This window comes from Myotis nattereri (assembly GCF_964212035.1).
Source record: "Myotis nattereri genome assembly, chromosome: X".
Classification (NCBI taxonomy): Eukaryota; Metazoa; Chordata; class Mammalia; order Chiroptera; family Vespertilionidae; genus Myotis; species Myotis nattereri.
In genome coordinates, this window is record NC_138078.1 from 84,721,776 (window position 1) to 84,743,964 (window position 22,189).

Sequence of the window (22,189 nt, forward strand, 5' to 3'; positions counted from 1 at the left end):
CAAATCTTAGCTATCTATACTAATAAAAGAGAAACATGAAAATTGGTGTCACTCCGCTACGCCCAACAGCCAATCAGGATGAGTATGCAAATTAACCCAACAAATATGGCAGTTAATTTGCATTTGCAGGTGCGGAGCGAAGACTGAAGACTGAAGACTACTGAAGACTGAAGAGGCTTGGCTTCTCTGCTGCAGCCGAAGCGAAGGCCTGTGTCCCGGGTGCTGGAGGAAAACCAGGGCCGACAGCTGGGGGAAGGAAGGCCTATTGCATGAATCTCTTCATGCAATGGGCCTCTAGTTGTAAATAATTCTGCAATGAGCATAGGGTGCATATATTCTTCTGAATTAGTGTTTCCAGTTTCTTTGGATACATTCCCAAAAGTGGATTTGCTGGGTCACAAGGCAGTTCCACTTTTAATTTTTTGAGGAAACTCCATACTGCTTTCCACAGTGACTGTCCCAATCTGCATTCCTACCAACAGTGCACAAGGGATCCCTTTTCTCCACATCCTTACCAACACTTGTCGTTTGTTGATTTGTTGATGGTAGCCATTCTGACAGGTGTGAGGTGATATCTCATTGTGTTTTTAACTTGCATTTATCTGATGATTAGTGACATTGAGAATCATTTCATATGTCTATTGGTCATCTGTATGTCCTCTTTGAAGAAGTGTCTATTCAGGTCTTTTGCCCATTTTTTAACTGGATTGCTTGTTTTTTTGGTGTTGTGTTTTATAAGTTCTTTATAAATTTTTTATATTAACCCCTTATCAGATATATTATTGGAAAATATATTCTCCTATTCAGTGAGTTGCCTTTTCATTTTGTTGATGGTGTCCTTTGCTGTACAAAAACATTTTAGTTTCATGTAGTCACATTTATTTATTTTTTCCTTTGTTTCCCTTGCCTGAGGCAATATATTAGAAAAAATATTGCTACAAAAAATGTCTGAGATTTTACTGTCTATTCTTTCTTCTAGGATTTTGATGGTTTTGAATCTAACATTTAAGTATTTCATCCATTTTGAATTTATTCTTGTCTATGGTGTAAGAAGGTAGATTAATTTCATTTTTTGCACATTATCTATTTCATCTTTCTACTACCATTTATAGAATAAATTGTCTTTACCCAATTGTATGTTTTTGCCTCCTTTGTCAAATATTAATTGACCATATAGATGTGGGTTTATTTCTGGGCTCTCTATTCTGTTCCAAGGATCTATATGTCTGTTTTTATGCCAGTACCATGCAGACTTTTTTAAAAAAATAATTCCTTACTGTTGAAAGTATTACATATGCCCCCCTTTTCCTCCCATTGACCCCCTCGAACCCTCCCCCGCACCCCCACCACAGGCCTTTAGCACTCTATTGTCTATGATCATGGGTTATGCATATATGCATATAAGGTCTTTGGTTGATTACCTCCCACCTACCCACCCTCCCCCACCTTCCCTCTGTGACCCTGCTGTTTTGATTACTATGGCCTTGTAGTATAGTTTGATATCAGATAGTGTGATTTTTTTCTCAAGAATGCTATGGCTATCCAGGGTCATTTTTGTTTCTATATACATTTTTGGAATATTTTTTCTAGTCTGTGAAATATGCCATTGGTATAGATTGCTTTGGGTAGTATGGACATTTTAATAATATTAATTTTCCAATTTATAAACACATTATATGCTTCCACTTGTTTATCTTTCCTTCAGGTTTTTCTTCAGTCTCTTATAATTTTCTGAGTACAGGTCTTTTACATAATTGGTTAAATTTATTCCTAGGTATTTTTTTAAGCAGCTGTAAATGAGACTTCTTTTTATGTACCCTTTCTGATAGTTCATTTTTGGTGTATAAAAATGCAATTGATTTCTGGTATTTATTTTGAATCCTGCTACTTTACTGAATTAATTTTTTAGTTCTAGTAATTTTTTGGTGGGATCTTTTGGGTTTTCTATATACAGTATCATGTCATCTGTAAATAATGACAGTTTTACTTCTTCCTTTCTTTCCAATATTGATGTTTTTTTAAAAATGTTTTCTCCCTGTTTGATTGCTGTGCCTTCTCTTTAAAATGTTCACTATTTAAAGATCTCAATAGTTTTGCTATTTCAGTGCTTTCTCTTTTGATTGGTTAATGGCAACTTTGTGTGGGTTACATCTGCATGATATCAGGTAGAAAATTAGGGTATACAATTACATTCATACACTGGCAAAGTTGTTTCCTTTCTCTGGGCCTCAGTTTATCTGTAAACTGAAAGGGCTGACCTAAATATCCTCTAAGAAACCTTTCAAGTCATTCTTTGGTTTCATGATTTTCATTATTCAGCTATGTATATGTAGTATGCAAAAATTCATTTGTATTAGATATTACAGGCATTTATCCAGTTGATTATCATTTTTTTTATTTATCCCAATTCCATGAAGGTGTATGCCTGATTGTGCACTGAAAGTTAACACCACAAAGGGGAGAGCAGAACTGAAAAATAATAACATAAAATGTGCTAGCTTTCAGTTTAAAATTGTATGCACATCCCTGAGTTGACAAATTTGAGAAATCTCTATACTATTAAATATGAACAGTTATCATATTTCACAGGAGCAAAATGAACTACTTTCCTCCATAGTGTTTTAAGGAGGACATTTTCTAAGTATAATCTGAAATGCCAACTCTCGTTCTAATATGCCACAGGTCATAAGAATGTAACAATATATAGGCTGATTTTGCACTTTCCATAGTCACAGTGGTTTCTACACTCAGAACACATTTATTCTTTAAAGGCATTTCACCCACACCTGCACATCATGATAAACATATCTTACTCAAAGATGCATGCCTGACTTTGTGTTTTAAGCTCATATACATCATATGGACTAAGAACACAATTAAGCTTACTTAAAGTAATTTTTAATTTTGGAGACCTCTTGATGAAGATATATGAAAACAGCATACATTATGTTTATAATTTAGTATAATAATACATAGCAATTGCAACAACTTTTCCATATTCTATTTTCTAAATCCTCAGATACAGAGCATAGCATATGACAATGAATCTTCTGCCAGTTTACTGCAACCAATAAATATTAATGATAAACTATGAAAACGCATTTTATGGTAGTGAATAAGTGAAGCTTTAAAAAAGACTAGGATAATTTTCTCCCCCACATTACTCTTTTGCAATGTGACCTTGAAATTCTAATCATTAAGGACTCTTGCACATAAAAGCACTACTTTTTTTTTTTTAGGCACACAGCTTACCTGTGGGTTTAACATTTCTATCTTATCAATGCAACCACTTATTATATAAATCAAAGGATGGTGTAACCCCTATGAAAATTAAAAATGTGTCCATTGTTTTTTTAAATAAGCATCTAAAATAGAAGAATTCCATTACATTTATAAGATTTCAGAATAAAATAACATGTATCATGCTAGCAATGTGCACTGGATGGGTTAAGAGGATAAGCTGTTTTTGTTGCATGCTTGCTAAAGACAAACATAGGATATCACTCTCTCTCACTTAATTATGGCCTAATAATAAAAATACATTTCAGTACCTATATGGGTAATATATTCATCTACCCATATACTACCTTGCCTGTAGCCATTTGGTAAGATTTTAAGGATATGGAATTTCAGGTTTTTTTCCATCACAGCACACTGGCAGTTTATTTCATATAGTGAAAGATTAATACATTTTGATCACACCTTTTATGTTGAAATAAATGGCATAAGTATGAAAGTTCTTTTAACTCGGCCATATAGACATCATGTTTCTGGGACAGAGGTAGATTTGTTGTTGCTGGACATTTCTGTTTGTTTGTTTTTATATCTATTTTCTAAGTTTGGGTTGTTTTTGACTCTGGAAAAGCCATTTTCCTGCCTAGCAAATGTTTAGATCTGCTCTGAACTAATAGAGCTATTTTGAGGTGTGTGCAGATTGGTGAATTCCCCATCTTTACCATGCCTGTATCTAGTTAGTGCTGAATGCCCACTAACTGAAATCACTAGTCCGTCCTCTCCACAGAGTGTTCAGTCTCCTAGGGGATCAATATGGTGCCCCTGACTATCAAATATGAAGCTGATAAAAATAATTATCTCACCCTAACCAGTTTGGCTCAGTGAATAGAGTGTTGGCCTGCGGACTGAAGGGTCCCGGGTTCGATTCCGGTCAAGGGCATGTACCTTGGTTGCTGACACATCCCCAGTAGGGGGTGTGCAGGAGGCAGCTGATCGATGTTTCTAACTCTCTATCCCTCTCCCTTCCTCTCTGTAAAAAATCAATAAAATGTATTTTAAAAAATATAATTATCTCAAAAGCTGATCCATTCTATTCATTTAGATCAGTTGCTTTCAATGGGAGAGTGACTTTGCCCCCGGACAGTATTTGGTAATGTCTGGAGACATATGTGGCTGTCACAATTGGGAAGTGTGCTATTGGCATCTAGTGGGTAGAGACTAGCAATGTTGCTGAACATCCTACGATGCACAAGGCAGCCTCTTACAACAAAGGATTATCTTTTACAAAGTATCAATACTGCAGAGGTTGAGAACCCTGTCTTAGAAAAATGCTCACATTACCTATTTAATCTGATTTGGTGCCCACTGTGTGAAAACACAGCATTGTTCTTTAATATTTATTGAGCATAACTAGTACCTGGAAATATACTAAGTATTTTACAAAAATCAGTTCATTTAGTCCTCACATTAAATCTGGGATGAAACCCAAGTTGAAGAGTTATATCATTTCCCATGTATCACACATTTCACAGATGGTCTGGCTAAATCTACAGTTTGTGATCTTAACACTGAGCTGTTCAAAATTCAAAACATGCACATAGCCTCTTCTTGAAAGTCTGGTAAAGGCAATTGAACTCTTGTCCAGAAAATGAACATATGTTCAGATATATAAAATGTTGCAGACTCAGGAGGTTTGTTTCATAACATAGCCCTATCCATCCATGGACCCCTAGGTCAAAACAGGTCTAGTGGGAGAGAAAGACAAGCAAGTACACAACTTCAAATAGTTTGGTAAGTTATGAATCCCAGCATTATGTCTGACATAGACACTTATAAATATTTACTGGTGAGCAAGGAAAGATTTGCCAAGGATGAGAAGAGTGAAGAGAAGAGGAAGTACAGATAACTACTATTCCCTAAGGAAATAAGAACAACTTTGATAGTATTTTGCTTTGTTAAACAGAGTACTAATATAAACAGAGTACATCGTAATTTTAACTGGGGCACATGACAATAGTTCAATTGTATGGAAAATCTCTATAAGAATCTCTATAAGAGCGTCATCATACTTTATCTTACTTGCTGGCGATTCAGACATCACTTTATTCTTCTATTAAGCCATACCCTCCTTGTATTCAGGCACTCTCCTACTCATTCTCATTTTCTATATTGTGATACACTTTAGAATAGGTTCTTATATAGAGTAGTCACTAGAAAATGTTGAATTATTTAACGACTAGGGAAAAAAACCTTAGAGATCATTGAATTCAATGGTTTACATACCTTTTTTCTTAAATAGTAGAACCTTCTTTAAAAATGGGATATTCCATGGAAGAGGAGACAGAAATAAGAGACAGAAGAGATACAAGAAAGAGAGGGAAGAAGGGAAAGAGGAAATGTGAGTGACAGAGAGAGGGGGAAAGACAGAGAGAGAAGTGGCATGACGATATGAGAATAAAGGCAAAAGAGATGAGAGTTTGAACTCCAGCTCTACAGAGGCTCTGACAAGTTACTTAACATTTCTCTATTTCAGTTTCCTTATTTTCAGATAGAGATGGTAATATTAGTACCTCACACAACTATGGAGTATTTTAAATACCTTAATATATGTAAAGTGTTTGGAACAGTGCCCAGCCTACAGGAAGTACCTGTCATTATTACTATTTTTCATTTCTTCCCCTGCTGTGCTCATTTAGATGCTGAGACAAACAAAGTCTAAGAACTTCCTGTGCCCCACCTACAGGGAGCTTATGATTTAGCTTTCCCAAGACCAGAAAACAAAACAAAACAAAACAAACAAACAAAAAAAAACCACCCTAACCCTTCCCTCATAAGAAATATAATTTTAGTTAGAATAAACATGTATTCCAGTTTGCCTGGGGAAGTTCTGCTTTTTGCATGTCATCCTACTGTTATGATTAATTAGATCTCTTTTCACTCTTAAAAATGTCCCATTTTGGAGAATACATTTGACTATAATTCTACTTATATGTAGGTTAAAAACTGGGTAAGCCTGAAAACTTAAGATATTATTGGTATCCTCCAAAATCTCAGGGAAGTAGAACCAAGAAACATTGCAATACATTGCTCTGTCTTCTTGACTGTTTAATAGAGGTCAATATGCCTTTAAATTAATTGCATTAGAATGGTTCTTTCATGTAATCTTCAGAATAAAAGTGATACTCTTTTCCTTGCTTTTAAGACTTTCCTTGCTTTAGGTACCTAAAGACAACCAAGGGTTATTAAAACATGTATAGCACCTATGAAATATATGTCCTTTCCCTCAATATAGTATATGTTTATTCCTCTACACACACACACACACACACACACACACACACACACACACACACTGAATAAAGGAAAATTAAAGCAATTTATTACTTTACCATCATAAGATAAAAATTATTCACTTAACACATATGGGAATATTGTTAATAAGGCCATCCATTTGTGTTAGCATTCTCTTTCCTGTAAGGAGTACCCGTAGTCCTCTTAGTTTTTCTTGCAGAATTTATTTCCAGTCCCTTTAATCATTTTTGTTGTTTTTCTTTGGGCAACTTCCTACATCTTGCTTAAGTTTCACAACCCCAAAATAGACTCCACATTCCTATAAAGGTCTGAGCAAAGCGAAGATACTGTCAGGATTAACTTGTGATTCATAACAGGAGAAAAATGTTGCCAGCATTTCAAAGGTTCTCACTATTTGGTCATGGTAAGGAGGTGGAATAAAGGACACATTTTTATTTCTTTAAAGGAATATAAAGATTTTGTCTGAGTGCTTCGAAAATTAATCATTAAAATTACTGTAAGAGCAGTCACCATTTTTAGATGAACAGACTTTAAGCTGACTCCATGATTACTGCCTCTTGATGTCCACACCTTCATGTAATCCTCTCCCCATGAATGTGGACAAAACCCATAATTGATTATAGCCTTCAGAATATGGCAAAAGTGATGACATGTCTCTTTCATCATTAAGTTACATAATACTCTGTTTTTCTAGCAGACTTCCTCTAGAGTTTCTCTCCTTTACTAACTTTAAAAAAATAACCATTTTAGGAGACTTACCTGAAATAGACTCTAGGATCTGAGAGTGGCTTCAAGCCAAGAGCCAGGAGGAAGTCTCTTCAGCTGCAAGAAAATGAAACATGCCAAAAATCTGAATGAACTTGGAAGCATTTTATTCCCCAGTTGAGCCTATAGACAAGAATGTAGCCCTGGACACCTTGATTTACGGTCTTGTGAAACACTAAGCAGTAGGCACAGATTAGTTCTGCCCAGACTCCATGGCACATAAAGTGGGAGAAAATGTTATTTTTAGCCTCTGGATCTTTTAAGCTAAGCAATAGATTATAATGAATGACATTGCCTGGGTCATAGTTATTGGTCAAATTATTAATGCTCGTCAACAATTAGCAAATTTCCACATATGGCTGTGTTGGCACTTGTGTTCTGATTTTTTATGCCACTGTCCCCATAGGAGTCTCAGCACACCTAAAAGATGTTAAATTAAAAAGATTAATGTCGACTTGACAAAATGGTGAAAGATATCAACCATGACAACTTTCTGTCACTTTGGCTCAGTCATTAGGTGCCAGAGAAAATTCTTAATGAGATCATTAACTATTTTTATAAGCCTGTAGCTATTGCATATATTTCTGGTTGGTAAATTCCACATGCACTTCAGTCCTAGGTAGGACTGCTGAGGTTCAGACCTGCTCCCTATATTATGCTTTGTCTAGGTACTAACTAGTCTGTTTCTTGATTCTTGAATAGTACCTACTGCCCAAGTCTGGCTGCTGATTGGGGATATTAACTCTTCAGCTACATTCTTCCTAACTGCCCTGAAAAAAAGACAAGCACCCAGATGAGATGAGAGAGAGAGAGAGAGAGAGAGAGAGAGAGAGAGAGAGAGAGAGGAAGATAGAGAATTTACTACTAATCATCAGGAAAATTAAAAAAAAATAATAAAACAGGACAAAAATTATCAATCTAGGAAAGTGATAATGTTTCCAAAATTCATTCCTCTTCTAAAATTTCTGTCTTATTTTTGAGCTATACTTCATATGCCATAAAATTCACTCTTCTAATGTGTACAATTCAGGGTGTTTTGTACATTCACAGAGTTAGGTAAACATCACCACTATCTAGTTCTGAAACATTTTATCACCTCAAAAAGAAACACCATACCTATTAACAGCAGTTTATAATTCCCTTCCCCTTCCCTCAACCCCTGGCGATCACTAATCTACATTCTGTCTCTATGAATGTGCCTTTCGAAGATACTTTATAAAAATCATATTAATATAATGTATGTCTTTTCTGTCTAGTTTCTTTCACTCTGCATAATGTTTCAAGATTCATGCATGTTGCAGCATGTGTCATTATTTTATTCTTTTTTATTAGCAGATTAGAGGCCTGCTGCGCGATATTCTTTCACGGGTAGGGTCCCTAGGCCTGGCTGGTGATCAGGGCCAATCAGGTTCCCTGCTTCCTGGCCTTCCGGCCTCCTCCTTCCCTTGCTCCCTCAGCTCCCCAAGACTGCTGGCTGCCCGCTATGTTCTGTGCCACCCCCTGGTGGTCAGTGCACATCATAGCAAGCAATCGAACTCCCAGTTTCCTGGTTGAACTCCCAAGGGGACAATTTGCACAGTAGCCTTTTATTATATAGGATAATAGTCCATTCAATAGTTGATGGACATTTGGATTGTTTCCATTTAACTTCTATCAATAATGCTATTATAAACATTTCAGTATAGGTATTCGTTTGAATACCTGTTTACAATTATTTAGGGTATATACTCAGAAGTAGAATTGATGGGCCATATTTTCTTTCATTAGAGAGGCAATAAAAATGTTGAATCAGAAAGGATGAGCATTTTTTATGCCTTTATATAAATCTGGTAGCCTTAATTTTTATCTCTAAACAGAAAAAATATATTTTTTAGGCTGTTACTAACATTGTGTAGCATGCATCATAGAAACCTTAAAGCATTTTTTTTTGGTTTCTATAAAATATAAGTTGAATTAGATATTAAGTGAATTCACAAGTGAGAAATTACCATACTTCTCTTCTGCAAGCCAGAAGGCCCCACTGGTAAGCAATACAGAAAATGCATTTCAACTAATAACCTTCCCAAATAACAAGAATTTTAGCAAAAGTAGATGAAACCAAACTCATTTTAGGAAAGAATGTGCTCTTCAGAAATATGACAGTATTTCATCATTCCACAACAGATAGGCAGACTCAGGGAGTTCAGTAAGCAATATATGAAGATAGAGAGAAATATATATGATTTCTTCCTTATTATTAATGCTTTATTTTCCTAGATATTGCCTCTAAATTTTATAGATTCTGCCATTTGTCCTAATATAGGTTAATTAAGAATTTATACCAATAATAAGTACCTTTGGTAAGCTATTAAATGATATTTTGTTAAAATATCATTTAACAAAATATTTCAGAAGGAGGAAATCATAATGTTAGTTAAGCTAACAATGGTAATAATGATAATTCATTTGTCATCGAGGAAATTGGGTTATCATCTTCCCCACTGAGTGCTGGGGGTGAAGTCCTTATGATATTTCGAGAAAGAGAATTTTCTGAAACGTGCACGGGAGGATGAGTAATTTTCATCTGCATGGAATTACATCTCTGTGCTTCTAAAATCCCATTCCAGTCATAGGAGAAGAACAACTGGGGTTTCAGTAGAGCTAAAAGTAAAGCCAGTGTCCAGAGTTTCCATTCCATGTTTCAGCTGGTCCAGTTCAGCATCAGCCTAGTTGCAGTTCATTAGTCCATTGCATGTGGGGTCCACATAGCCATGCGCCACATGGGAAAATTCCAGGAAGCAGGAGCGAGAGCTCTGCAAGCCAGGAGTCAACCAAGAGAGCACAAAGAGAATCAAGAGTAGAAGAGCAGAAGGGCACTAAGAGAGATCAACAGGGTGAATTCCTTTGTTTGGGAAATAAAGTATCCAAAATTTCATGCCCTTGCAATAGCTACACCCATTCTGGCCAATGACCTATTCCCAGGCATGACTGACAGACAAGTATGTGCTTGATGTCACCCCAGTTTTACTAGGCATGCGTCTATCTTCCTTTTGTTCCTTTCTTGTTATTAAAAAGTAGGTTAATTACAAGGGTATCACATTGAGTGCATATGATGTGTCCAATATCACCTGAATAATTATGCATGCATAATTTCACATAAAACTAACATCAAATCTAGAAAGACTATCATTTCATAGATTCATCCACTTTATAATTTAGGAAAGTGAGGGCCAGAGAAATTAAGTAATTTGTTCATGTATGCTCAGCTTACTAGTAGTTCAAATTAAGATCAATTTTATTCCATGCACTAGCACTATACAGTGAACAAACATAGAAATATATGAGGTAATCCAATGTAAGCATTCCTTCCAGACATAAAAATCAAATATACTAATGTAATTTTTTCCATTTGAGAGACCTTGGTTATAAAGCTGGAAGATGATTAATAAATCACCAGGTTTACTTGTAAGGGATGAGATGAAACAAATTTAAAATCTCTCCTTGAGGCAAATGCACCTTAATCTATAATCATGCCAGCTATATCTTCAGCCAAGACTGGCTTTCAGATGACAATAAAGAAGGTGAAATTAATTTGTGGTCTAAGACTGAGCATTTAGAAATTGAAATAAAACTTCTGAAACTCATGTGCAAAGTATTGTCATATCACCTGAATCATAAGTTTCACATATTCATGACAATATCAAGCAAGCTCACTATTTTTAACTTTCTGATTCTGTCACCATCTTTGTTAAAAGTTCTTCTTTGCTGACTTTTTAGCTGTTAAAATTGGCAATGCTTAGGCTGCCTTGTGTGTTATTTTGAATCAGTCCTTTCTATCAATAGCCTTTATTTATTTCATTAGTGAGGACTGCCATCCAGTGTTCAACTTGATTAATAGCAACTAGCATTTCCAGATTCAAGCAGCTTCAACTTCCAAACACTGAACTTTGTTTTTAACATAGTTAACACCAAGGTATGTTAATTAACCTGCTTCTCTATTAGGAGATGGAATTTATGACAATGAGAGAAATCAAAGTCTAAAATACAGTTTCCAAAAGTTCATAATAGTGTTATTTTGCCCCTACATGTTATAAGCCAAACAGAGCTAAAAAGAAAAGACTAAGGAAAAGGCAATGCACATATAGTGGTGTATGTAACCTACATTTTTTTTATTTTATTTTATTGATTTTTTACAGAGAGAAAGGGAAAGAGATAGTTAGAAACATCGATGAGAGAGAAACATCGATGAGAGAGAAACATCGATCAGCTGCCTCCTGCACACCCCCCACTGGGGAAGTGCCCGCAACCAAGGTACATGCCCTTGACCGGAATCGAACCTGAGACCACTGAGCCAAACCGGTTTCGGCTGTAACCTACATTTTAATACTTGGGCACACTTGGGAAAATTAGGTTTCATTACAATTCCATAGTTCCAAATAAATTCACAGGCAACTTATTATAAGACTTAAGATATAAACCAAAGGAAATGTTTGTTTGTTTTGGCAATTGGAAGCCAGATGTTAGTTCTTTCTTCATTATAACCTTGAGCATCTTTGATGTAGATAAGCAACAGATTCAAAGATTTAGCATTACAATAAAACCTTCGTATATGTGAGCAATTGCTGAGTTAAGCCACTTAGAATTTTTAAAGAAATGTGGATATTACAATGCACCCTGAATAATTGGATTTGCTTGAGATTGAATTTAAAGTGCTTGCAAGGCCCAGCCTGTGTGGTTGAATGGTTGAGCATAGACCTATGAACCAGGAGGTCACTGTTCGATTCCTGGTCAGGGCACATGCCAAGGTTGTGGGTTGTGGGCTCAATCCTCAAGTGGGGGCGTGCAAGAGGCAGCAAATCAATGATTCTCTCTCATCATTGATGTTTCTATTTTTTTTCTCTCTCCCTTCCTCTCTAAAATCAATAAAAATATATTTAAAAAATAAAGTACATGCAAGGAAATGTAGAACACTTCTAGGAAGCAGCATATCCTGGATTTGCCTAAAGAACTTGTCTTTGTAGAAGGGCATTTAAAAAGATCTCGTTAGGTCTTCCTCAAAGTAAATACATTTTGCATTTAAATGTTAGAGGGGGTTTGAATTATAAGGCTTATAAAACAGGCTAGTTTAGTAAACCAGAGTTTCAGATAAGCAGTCATTTTATACATAAATGTGCATTGTATTTCAAGTTCATATAACAATAAGTTAACTCTTTATAGTCTTTACAAATATCGGCCATATAGACTGATGGTTGCCAGAGGGGATGGGGGTGGGGGACTGCATAGAAAAGGGAAAGGATTGGGAAGTACAGATTGGCAGTTACAAAATAGTCATGGGGATGTAGAGTACAGGTGGGTACTGGAAATATCAGGGAAACAATTGGTAAAATATATGATTGTCTAATGACTATGCTGTATACCTGAAACTAATACAAAATGATATTGAATGTAATTGAAAAAAAAATTAATATATAAATAAATAAACTTTAAAAAAGTATGAGCTCTGGAGTGATGCACACTGCCAGGTTCAAATTGTGGCTCTCTTTTTTATTGTGGAATGTTAGAAAAATTACTTCTCAGTGCTTCTGTTTATTTGATATATGAACCTTACCTCATAATATCGCTGAGAAATTGTAAAATTCTTTTTTTTAAATCTTTATTGTTGAGAGTATTATAGATATCCCCCTTCTTCTGCATTACTCCCCTCCATTGGTTCCCACCCCACACCAGGCCTTCACCGCCTATTTCTTGTGTCCATAGGTAATGCATATATGCATATACCTGGTAAGTTCTTTGCTTAATCTCTTCTCACCCACCATCACTTCCCTCTGAGATTCGTCAGTCTGTTCCATGTTTCCATGCCTCTGGTTCTATTTTAATCATCAGTTTATTAGATTCCTTGTTCGTTTATTTTGATTTTTAGATTCAATTGTTAATAGCTATGTATTTATGCCATTTTATTGTTAATATTTTTAAAATATATTTTTACTGATTTCAGTGAGGAAGGGAGAGAGAGATAAAATCAATGATGAGAGAGAATCTTTGATTGGTTGCCTCCTGCACAGCCCCTACTGGGGGGAGATCGAGCTCGCAACCCGGGCATGTGCTCTTGACTGGAATTAAACTTGGGGCCCCACATTCTGCAGGCTGATGCTCTATCCACTGAGAGAAACTGGCTAGGGCTATTGTTCATATTTTTTATATTTTTCTTCTTCTTCTTAATACCCTTCAACATTTCATTTAACACTGGTTTGGTGGTGATGAACTCCTTTAGCTTTTTCTTGTCTGTGAAGCTCTTTATCTGACCTTCAATTCTAAATGATAACTTTGCTGGGTAGAATAATCTTGATTGTAGGTCCCAATCAAGGGATGAATATTGCTGTTCATCACTGAATATTTCTTGCCATTCCCTCTGGCCTGCAAAGTTTCTGTTGAGAAATCAATTGATAGTTGTGTTGGCACTCCCTTGTAGGTAACTAACTGCTTTTCTCTTGCTACTTTTAAGATTCTCTCTTTGTCTTTAACCTTTAGCATTTTAATTATGATGTGTCTTAGTGTGGGCCTCTTGGGTTCATCTTATATGAGACTTCCTGGACTTCCTGGACTTTTAAGTCTATTTCTTTCATGAGGTATGGGAAGTTTTCTGTCATTATTTCTTCAAATAGGTTTTCAGTATCTTGCTCTCTCTTCTTCTTCTGGCACCCCCATAATTCAGATGTTGGTATGCTTGAAGTTGTCCCAGAGGCTCCTTTCACTATCTTCAAAATTTTTTATTCTTTTTTCTTTTTGCTCTACTGATTGGGTGTTTTTTGCTTCCTCATATTCCTAATCGCTGATTTGATTCTCGACATCCTCTACTCTACTGTTGGCTCCCTGTAAATTATTCTTCATTTCAGTTAGTGTATCATTCATTTCTGACTGGTCCTTTTTCATGCCTTTGATGTTCTCACTAATTTTCTTGAAATACTGATTTACTTGAAATTCTCACTAAGTCCCTTGAAGCTCTATTTAAGATCTTTGAGCATCCTTATAACCATTGTTTTGAACTCTGTGTCTAGTAGTTTGCCTGCTTCCATTTCATTTAGTTCTTTTTCAGGAGATTTATTATCTTCTTTCATTTGTGACATGTTTCTTTGTCTCCACAATTTGTCTGCTTCTCTGTGTTTGTTTCTATGTATTAAGTAGAGCTGCTATTAGTAGAGTGGCCTTGTGTGGCAGGTGTCCCATAGGACCCAGTGGCTCAGCCTCCTCAGTCATCTGAGCTGGGCACTCTAGGTGTGCCCCTGTGTGGGCTGTGTGCACTGTCTTATTGTAGTTGAGTTTTGATTGCTGAAATCTAGATGAATGGAAGTCCTACTACTTGGAGAAATACAGAAGATAGCACATTGAAACTGGTAGGAGGTGTGAAGGGATAGAATGGGCTGGTTTGACACCAATGTGTGGTGTTTAATTGTCACTGTGAGGAATTAATCCCCAGGCCAGTTGCCTGTGAGGACCAGCTGCAACTACAGTGGAAGAACTACTGTGCAGGAGACACCCTATGGAGCAGAGCTTACTTCAGTGGGACTTTGGTGCTCACTGAGTCTGCCCCTAGAGTGTGTCACTCGTGGATGTGCATAGTTGTAATCTAGGGTGGTCTGAAGTTGTCTGCCAGGTGCACTGGCTCTGGTACCCCCCCCCTCCCCGCCCTGGAAGTGCAAAGTCAGCCACTGCCTGTGCCCTGCCTGAGGCTACTTGTCAGGAGCTACAGAATGATCTGCAGATGACTGGTACTTGTGTTGGGCTTGGAAGTGCCCAGGAGAGGCCAAGTTGTGAAGCAAGGCAGGCTGCTGCCAATACCAGGCCTGGGGCCTCTTATTGAGAGGAATGGGGCATGCTGACACCAGCTGCTGCTAGTTTGAGAGATTTTAGGAAAGTCTGAAGCCCGAGCCAGGACAGGCCATTCATATGGAAGTCTCTGCAAATAGCTTGGGTGGGGCAGGATCTCAGGGAATCATCAGGAAGGAGCAAATAGTGTGAGCCAGGCTGATGGAAACTCAGATCTGGCACTTGTCAATGATCTTTATGATGGGGGAGGTCTCAGCATAGGAACAATGACCCCTGCAAGTGCCCCTGTCTGGGAGAAAGCCACCCTGGAGTTCTTCCCCTAGTGCCAGATAATCCAACTACTCCCTGTTTGCCCTGGGTCTCCCAAGCTGCTGCCCAGCACTGGAGCTCAGTGTGAGCAAGTCTGAGTAAGTCTGTGTGTGGGCCCTTTAAGAGGAACTGTCTGAATCTCAGTAACCTTTGTGTCACTCAGCCACAATCCCTACTGGTTTTTACAGTCTGAAGTTATGGAAGCTTCTTTTCTCAGCATTGGAACCCTGTGCTGAGGAGTCTGGTGTGGAGCTGGAACCCCTTACTCCTCAGCCTAGATATCTCTCCTGATTAAAAAATGCCATACATGGGTGTCAGACCAGCCTGTTCCATGCCTCTGCCCTTCTTACCAGTTTTAATGTGTATCTTGTTTGTTTCTCTAGTTGTAGGACTTCCATTCAGCCACATGGTTGTTCTTTATTTTAGTTTTAATTATGATGTGGTTGTGGGAGGGAGCGAGTTCTGGCGTTTTCTTATGCCACTATCATGGTTCTCCAAATTGTAAAATTCTTAAAACGGTGCATGGCATACAGTGAGTGTTCAATAAATGTTACTGGTTATTATAAATTTATGTACCACTTCAAAGATCCACTTCAACCCAAGTGAGAGCTTAGATTATCACACGAAGTGTAACATGAACACCATGTCAACTGGGTTTTTCTGCATACTATGGATTTGAAGGAAAGTCATTCTTTCTCAGGTCATAATATCTGCACAGGGAAACACATGCATAGTACTAAAACTTACATTCACATCTGAATCCAAATGTCTCTGGAGCATTACTGATGCTTGCTGTACATGTATTGTCTCATTTAATTGCAACAGTACCCCATATGAGGTACTTACTACTATTATTCTCATTGTGCAGGTAAAGAAACTGAGGTTCAAGGAAGTTAATTAAAAATTGCCTGAGGTCATGTATAATAAATGACAGAGATAGACATTTAAACCCAGACAAATGACACCAGAGGCTGCCCTATTAACCACTTGGCTTTAAAAGTAGCTATCATCATTATTATCAGTATGTCCTCATATATAAGCTGAAACATTAAATAGCCATTGTCCTGGTTGCTATTTCTCTGCCTTCTAACTCTTAGTGACTTGCCAACATGAATCACAGTCCTATTCAGATAATGAAGGCTTAAGCAATTTCATTACATTCTGTTAAAATATAAATCTACGTAGGCATTCCATTAAAATTGACTCTGTCAAAGGATATAGTGCATTTCCTGGAAGTCAGTACTGAGCTTTAGTTAAGAACTTTCACTCCCTAATCCAATGCATTTCCATTGCCAGAATTGTCAGTAAAAACTCCAAGTTTTCAGTAAATTATTCAACCATAGAAATATTTAACTGTAACTTCTTTTCCTCTTCCTCTTCTTTTACTTTTTGTTCCCTTCCTTGTTCCAAGTGTCTTGTCTTGGGGATGGTTAGTTGTTTGGAATAGTTTTGCTATTCCTACAGTATATATGCAAGCATAGTATTTGTTGAAATTACTCCTTTAATATTCCTCCTCAAATCCTCCCCTCTAGCTTTCTTTCTTTTCCTGCATTTTCCTTTCTTTCTTTCTTTTCCTGCATTTTCTTTTCTTTCTTTCTTTTCCTGCATTTTCCTTTCTTCCTTTCTTTTTGTTCACAGATCCATCATTTTCTTGGTAACCTTAACCTCAGAACCATTTTATTTCTCCCTGTTAACAATCATATCCTACAGCCAATCAGTTGTCAGATCTTATAGTTTCTACTCTTAAAATTCCTCTTCCAAATCCTACCACAAACACTCTATTTCATGTGCTCTTTATCTCCTCACTGAACTAACACTTTAGTTTGCCTACTAGCCCCTTCATTTGGAGTCTCTCTCTATTAATCAACTTTACTATTACTTGTAGATTAATTGATCCAAAATATACTTTGAAAAGAATTCTCTATTTTTATAAATAAACAACAGCAACAACAACAAATTTTCAATGGCTTCCCATACTCATCCCAATCATGATAAACTTCTAACTCTTGAATTAAAAATCTAGCATAAAATGGTTCAAATGTACTTTAAACAATCTTTTCCTACAAAAAAATTTACTATATAATGTTGCTGACCATTTACTATAGTTTCACTCTTCCAAACTTTTTCCTTTGTGTGAAATATCCTTTTCTATTTCTACATGTCAATTACCAAAGTATCTTCCAAAATTCATCTAAAATGAAAGTTTGACCATGAAATTTTTCTATTTCCCTAACTGAATATGACTTATCTATTTTTTGAATCCTAATAGCTCATTCATTGTATATATATGGAGTTTATGGTACTTGATATACTTTGTAATAATTATTTTTATCTTTACATTTCTTTCACTAAGTGCTCAGAAAATATTTGATTAATTGAATAAGTCTCAAACATTAGGCAAAGATGACCAACTTCTTACAAACAGTAATTTGTTCAAATTATGCAGAGACAATTTAGTAGCACTTTATATCTAACTAGAGGCCCAGTGCACGGAATTTGTGCACTGGGGGTTGGGGTCCCTCAGCCCGGCCTGCGCCCTCTCCTAGTCCGGGACCCCTCGGGGGATGACCTAAGCTGGCACTCAGACATCCCTCTTGCAGTCCAGGGCTCTCACAGTCCAGGACCCCTTGTTCCTTACCACCCACCTGCTGCAGAAGTGGGAGAGGCTCCCACCACTGCCTCTGTGCTTACCAGCCATGACCCTGGCTTCTGGTTGAGCAGGGTGGGGGCACAACTCAATCTTAGTGCTGGCTCCGCCACCTGCCCACTGGTGGGGGGAGCTGATCAGGAGCTGGGCCAGCTGGGGGAGGGGCTGTGGGAGGTTGAAGTGCCACAGTAGCCCCCCCCCCCCCCCCCCCCCCGCAGAGGCATTTGGACTGCCCTGACCCCTCTCCCACTGCCTCTGTGGAAGGTGCAGTGCCTGGACTGCCATGGCTGGCCCCACCCCCTACCCACTGGTCGTTCTGGAAGGTTGTTCCAGAAGGTCATTCCTCCAACCAGTCTAATTAGCATATTAGTCTTTATTATATAGGATTATACAAATATTTGTATTCTTTTAAAAATTAACCTATGAAGTATATAAGCTATAATGATGACTGACATCTTTTATAACGTTATAAGTATACATATAACATACTGCAAATTAATTAACATATATCAAGAAATGCCAACCAATGTCATTTGATTTAAAGCTTAGTAAATTTTTAATATATGTTTCATCAAAGGCTTTACTAAGGCATTTCCCCAAATGAAAAAATGTACCAGTTTGTTAAAAAAAATGTGAAAGAATGGGAACTAAAACATATGCAATACAATTCAGTTTATTATGGGATGCTCTGGAAAAAAAGTAGAATACAAAAAGAGATCCCCCACTCCCCCAAAAAAGAAAAGTAAAACACAAAACCTACTATTTAGTATTAGGAAAAATTTTAAAAGTCTAAATGACATATTGTATTGGTCATAATGGAATTTCAGGCTAATAACCTTATCTCTAAGCTACCTTTCTCAGTATTTAGTTGAGAATATGTTTTCTGATCAAAGATTTTGTGAATTAAATTCATGAGCTCTATCTACTAATTATTTTGCTGTTTGATTATAATGAGAGCTAGGCTAGCTCTGCATCTGAGATTCCTTCACTGCAATGGCCAACACCAGGCTCTCCCTAGGAGCGCACATAGACTGAGTTTGATTGGCTTTTCAAGCTGTGTCTAATTACCAGTCTTCTGCCTGAAAATTTTTAAATGGTTATACATTCCCTATCAAGGCCAAAAGGACCTGGAGAACTATATTTTATTCTATTTAAAGAAAAGATGAATTTTAATCAGAAACAGGAATACCAGCAACCCTGCAAGCATGATACTGCAGTAACTCTGCAGAGATGTTCAGCCTTGGGCTCCAAAGGCTATTTTAAAAAGAAAAGAATAATGGCATTTTTAAATAAATAAATAAGACAGGGTTCTCAGCCTGTGGGTCGCGATCCCTTTGGGGGTCGAATGACCTTTTCACAGGGGTCACCTAAGACCATCGGAAAACACGTATATAATTACATATTGTGGAGGCCAGACCGGTTTGCGCTGGCTGCTTCCCAGCGGACTGGCTCCGCCCTGCGCGGGGCGCGCACCCCGCGACTGTGACGCAGGCGTGACGCGAGTGCTGCCGCTCCCGAGGCACTCTGCTGCCACCACCGAGCTCCGAGGCAACCGTAGCTAGGCCCCTGTCGCCAGGCCCTGGCAGCCACTAGGCCTCCGCCTCCCGCCATGGACGACTACGCGGTCCTCTCGGACGCTGAGCTGGCCGCCGCGCCGCGCCAGTACAACATCCCGCACGGGCCTGTCGTGGGCTCCACTCGCAAGCTCTACGAAAAGAAAATCTTCGAGTACGAGACTCAGAGGTGAAGGCTCTCGCCCCCGAACTCGTCCACACCCTCATTCTCCTATCGGCTCTCCGACTCAGATTCGGCAGCATCGGTGGACTCGGATATGTACGATCTGCCCAAGAAAGAGGATGCCTTACTTTATCAGAGCAAGGGCTACAATGATGACTACTATGAGGAGAGCTACATGAGCACCAGAACTTACGGTGAGCCTGATTTTGCGGGCACACCCAAGGGCTTCCGCCAGCCCTCGGCTTCACTCGCAGATGCTGACACCTTTCACCACCAGGTGCGTGAAGACAATTTTTTCTCTTCAGAAGTGTAGGGCAAGAATAGGGAACGCCCTGTGTATGGCCGGGACAGTGCCTACCACAGCATCACGCACTACCGCCCAGTTTCCAACATCACCAGAAGCTCTCTGGGCATGTCCTATTATCCCACCACCTCCTTCACCTCTTCCATGTCCTCAACTTCATCTTGCTCCCCCTCGTGGCTTGCCCGCCGAGCCATCCGGCCAGAAAAGCAGGCCCCTGGGGCTGGTCTGGGCCCGGACCGCCAGGTCCCACTCTGGGGCCAGCTGATCCTTTTTGTGGTGTTTGCTGCCTTCCTGCTCTTGGTTTACTACTCCATGCAGGCTGAGGACAGCAACCCCTTCTAAGGAAACACCTGAGGGTCCAGCTGGCTTCGTGGCCAGCCGCTTATGGAAGTGCTGGCCAACTGCCTTAGCAGTATTTGTTGGGGGGAGGTGGGTGGGGGGCTTTTCGTGTGTGTTCTAGCTTGTGGGTGCCTTGTCCTACCTTGTCCTGCCTTGGAGGCAGCAGACCTGGGCTCTCTGCAGCATGGTGGGCCTGGGCTGACCTTCCTCCTGACCCTGCTTGCCTCTGACCCTTTAGGGCCCAGGAGGGCAAGACCCTTCTCCTGAAGAGGAGAACATAGTTGTTGTCATTGCATGCCTCCTGTTGTTGTCACCTTGTTGGGGGATTAACCAGAGGCCACCCTGACTTCTGTTTTCGTGGACACACAATAAAAAGTTTATTTTAAAAAAAGAAAAAAAATTACATATTGTTTCTGTGATTAATCACTATGCTTTAATTATGTTCAATTTGTAACAATGAAAATACATCCTGCATATCAGATATTTACATTACAATTCATAGCAGTAGCAAAATTACAGTTATGAAGTAGCAACGAAAATAATTTTATTGTTGGGGGTCACCACAACATGAGGAACTATATTAAAGGGTCATGGCATTAGGAAGGTTGAGAACCACTGAAATAAGAGCTGACAAAGTTCACTAAAGATCTGTCTCAAGTTGTGATCTGAACTAAAGACCTTATTTAGTACATGAATATAATCAATATTGTGTTACTTCTTAAAGAAATGAGGAACTCTTAGACTTCTCATGAAGGCCATGTGGGCCAAGATCTTTTTAATTTTAAATTTGGCTGCAACTCAAACACTCATTCATGAGGAAATATAATTGACAACTAAAGTGATTGGTTCTATTTGTAGATTTCATTTCTTTCTGGTTCTGTTGAAGTATTCTTTTGCTTTAATATTCTCTCTTAAGAGGATACTTGTGAAATTGAATGAATTTAAGCCATCTGGGAATTGTGATAGGAACCGAAGAGAATACCATTTTAGGATTCAGATGTACATCATAGGATATCATAGTATAATGATCATAGAAGTTGTTGCAAAGTATGTAATGTCCTCTTGATGTGCACAGAAGTCATATGGAATAAAGCAATACAAGCTAGAGTCATTTGTTAAATCTACAGGTTAGGGGAGAATAGCACTAAAGGGATTTGCATTATTAAAAACATTGGGCTTTAGACATAATGATAGCAGTCCAGTATAGGGGCTTTAGACATAATGATAAATTTAGATGATATCAAAACAAAATAACTTTTCTCAAGTTTATACAGGGGTAACAAATGCAAAAAAAAAAAAAAAGGACAAAGGAAAAGGAAGAAAACAATGCGTTTAAATGACCTTGTTTTTGTTAATCAAACATAATTTATTTATATATGAACTAATAGCTTTATTTTGCTTTAAAAAACATTGAGAAAAAATGAATTTTATGTCTTTCTGAACACATGATAAAATAATAAAGACCTATTACTTATTTTTTCTTTATTTTTATTGTTGACACTGTTACAGATGTCTCCATTTTAACGCACTTTGCCCATCTCCATCCAGCCCTCGCCACCCTTTCCCCGTGACCATCACCACACTGTTGTCTGTCTATGGGTTATGCATATATGTTCCTTTAATTGCTTTTGGAAAGAAAATAGAAGTTAATGATTTTTGTGCAGTGATCTTGTATCTTGCCAAAATGTTGAACTCTCTTATTAATTATAATAGTTGTTATTTAAGTCTCTTAAACTTTA

At 38.0% G+C, this 22,189-nt stretch overlaps 1 pseudogene across 1 annotated transcript; it reads left to right on the plus strand.

Moving 5' to 3' along the window:
* The first annotated feature begins 19,679 nt into the window (after positions 1–19,679).
* LOC308535958 (emerin-like) lies at positions 19,680–20,453 on the plus strand (annotated as a pseudogene). The gene has a single exon. The product of its transcript is annotated as an emerin-like (transcript).
* The last annotated feature ends 1,736 nt before the right edge of the window (positions 20,454–22,189 follow it).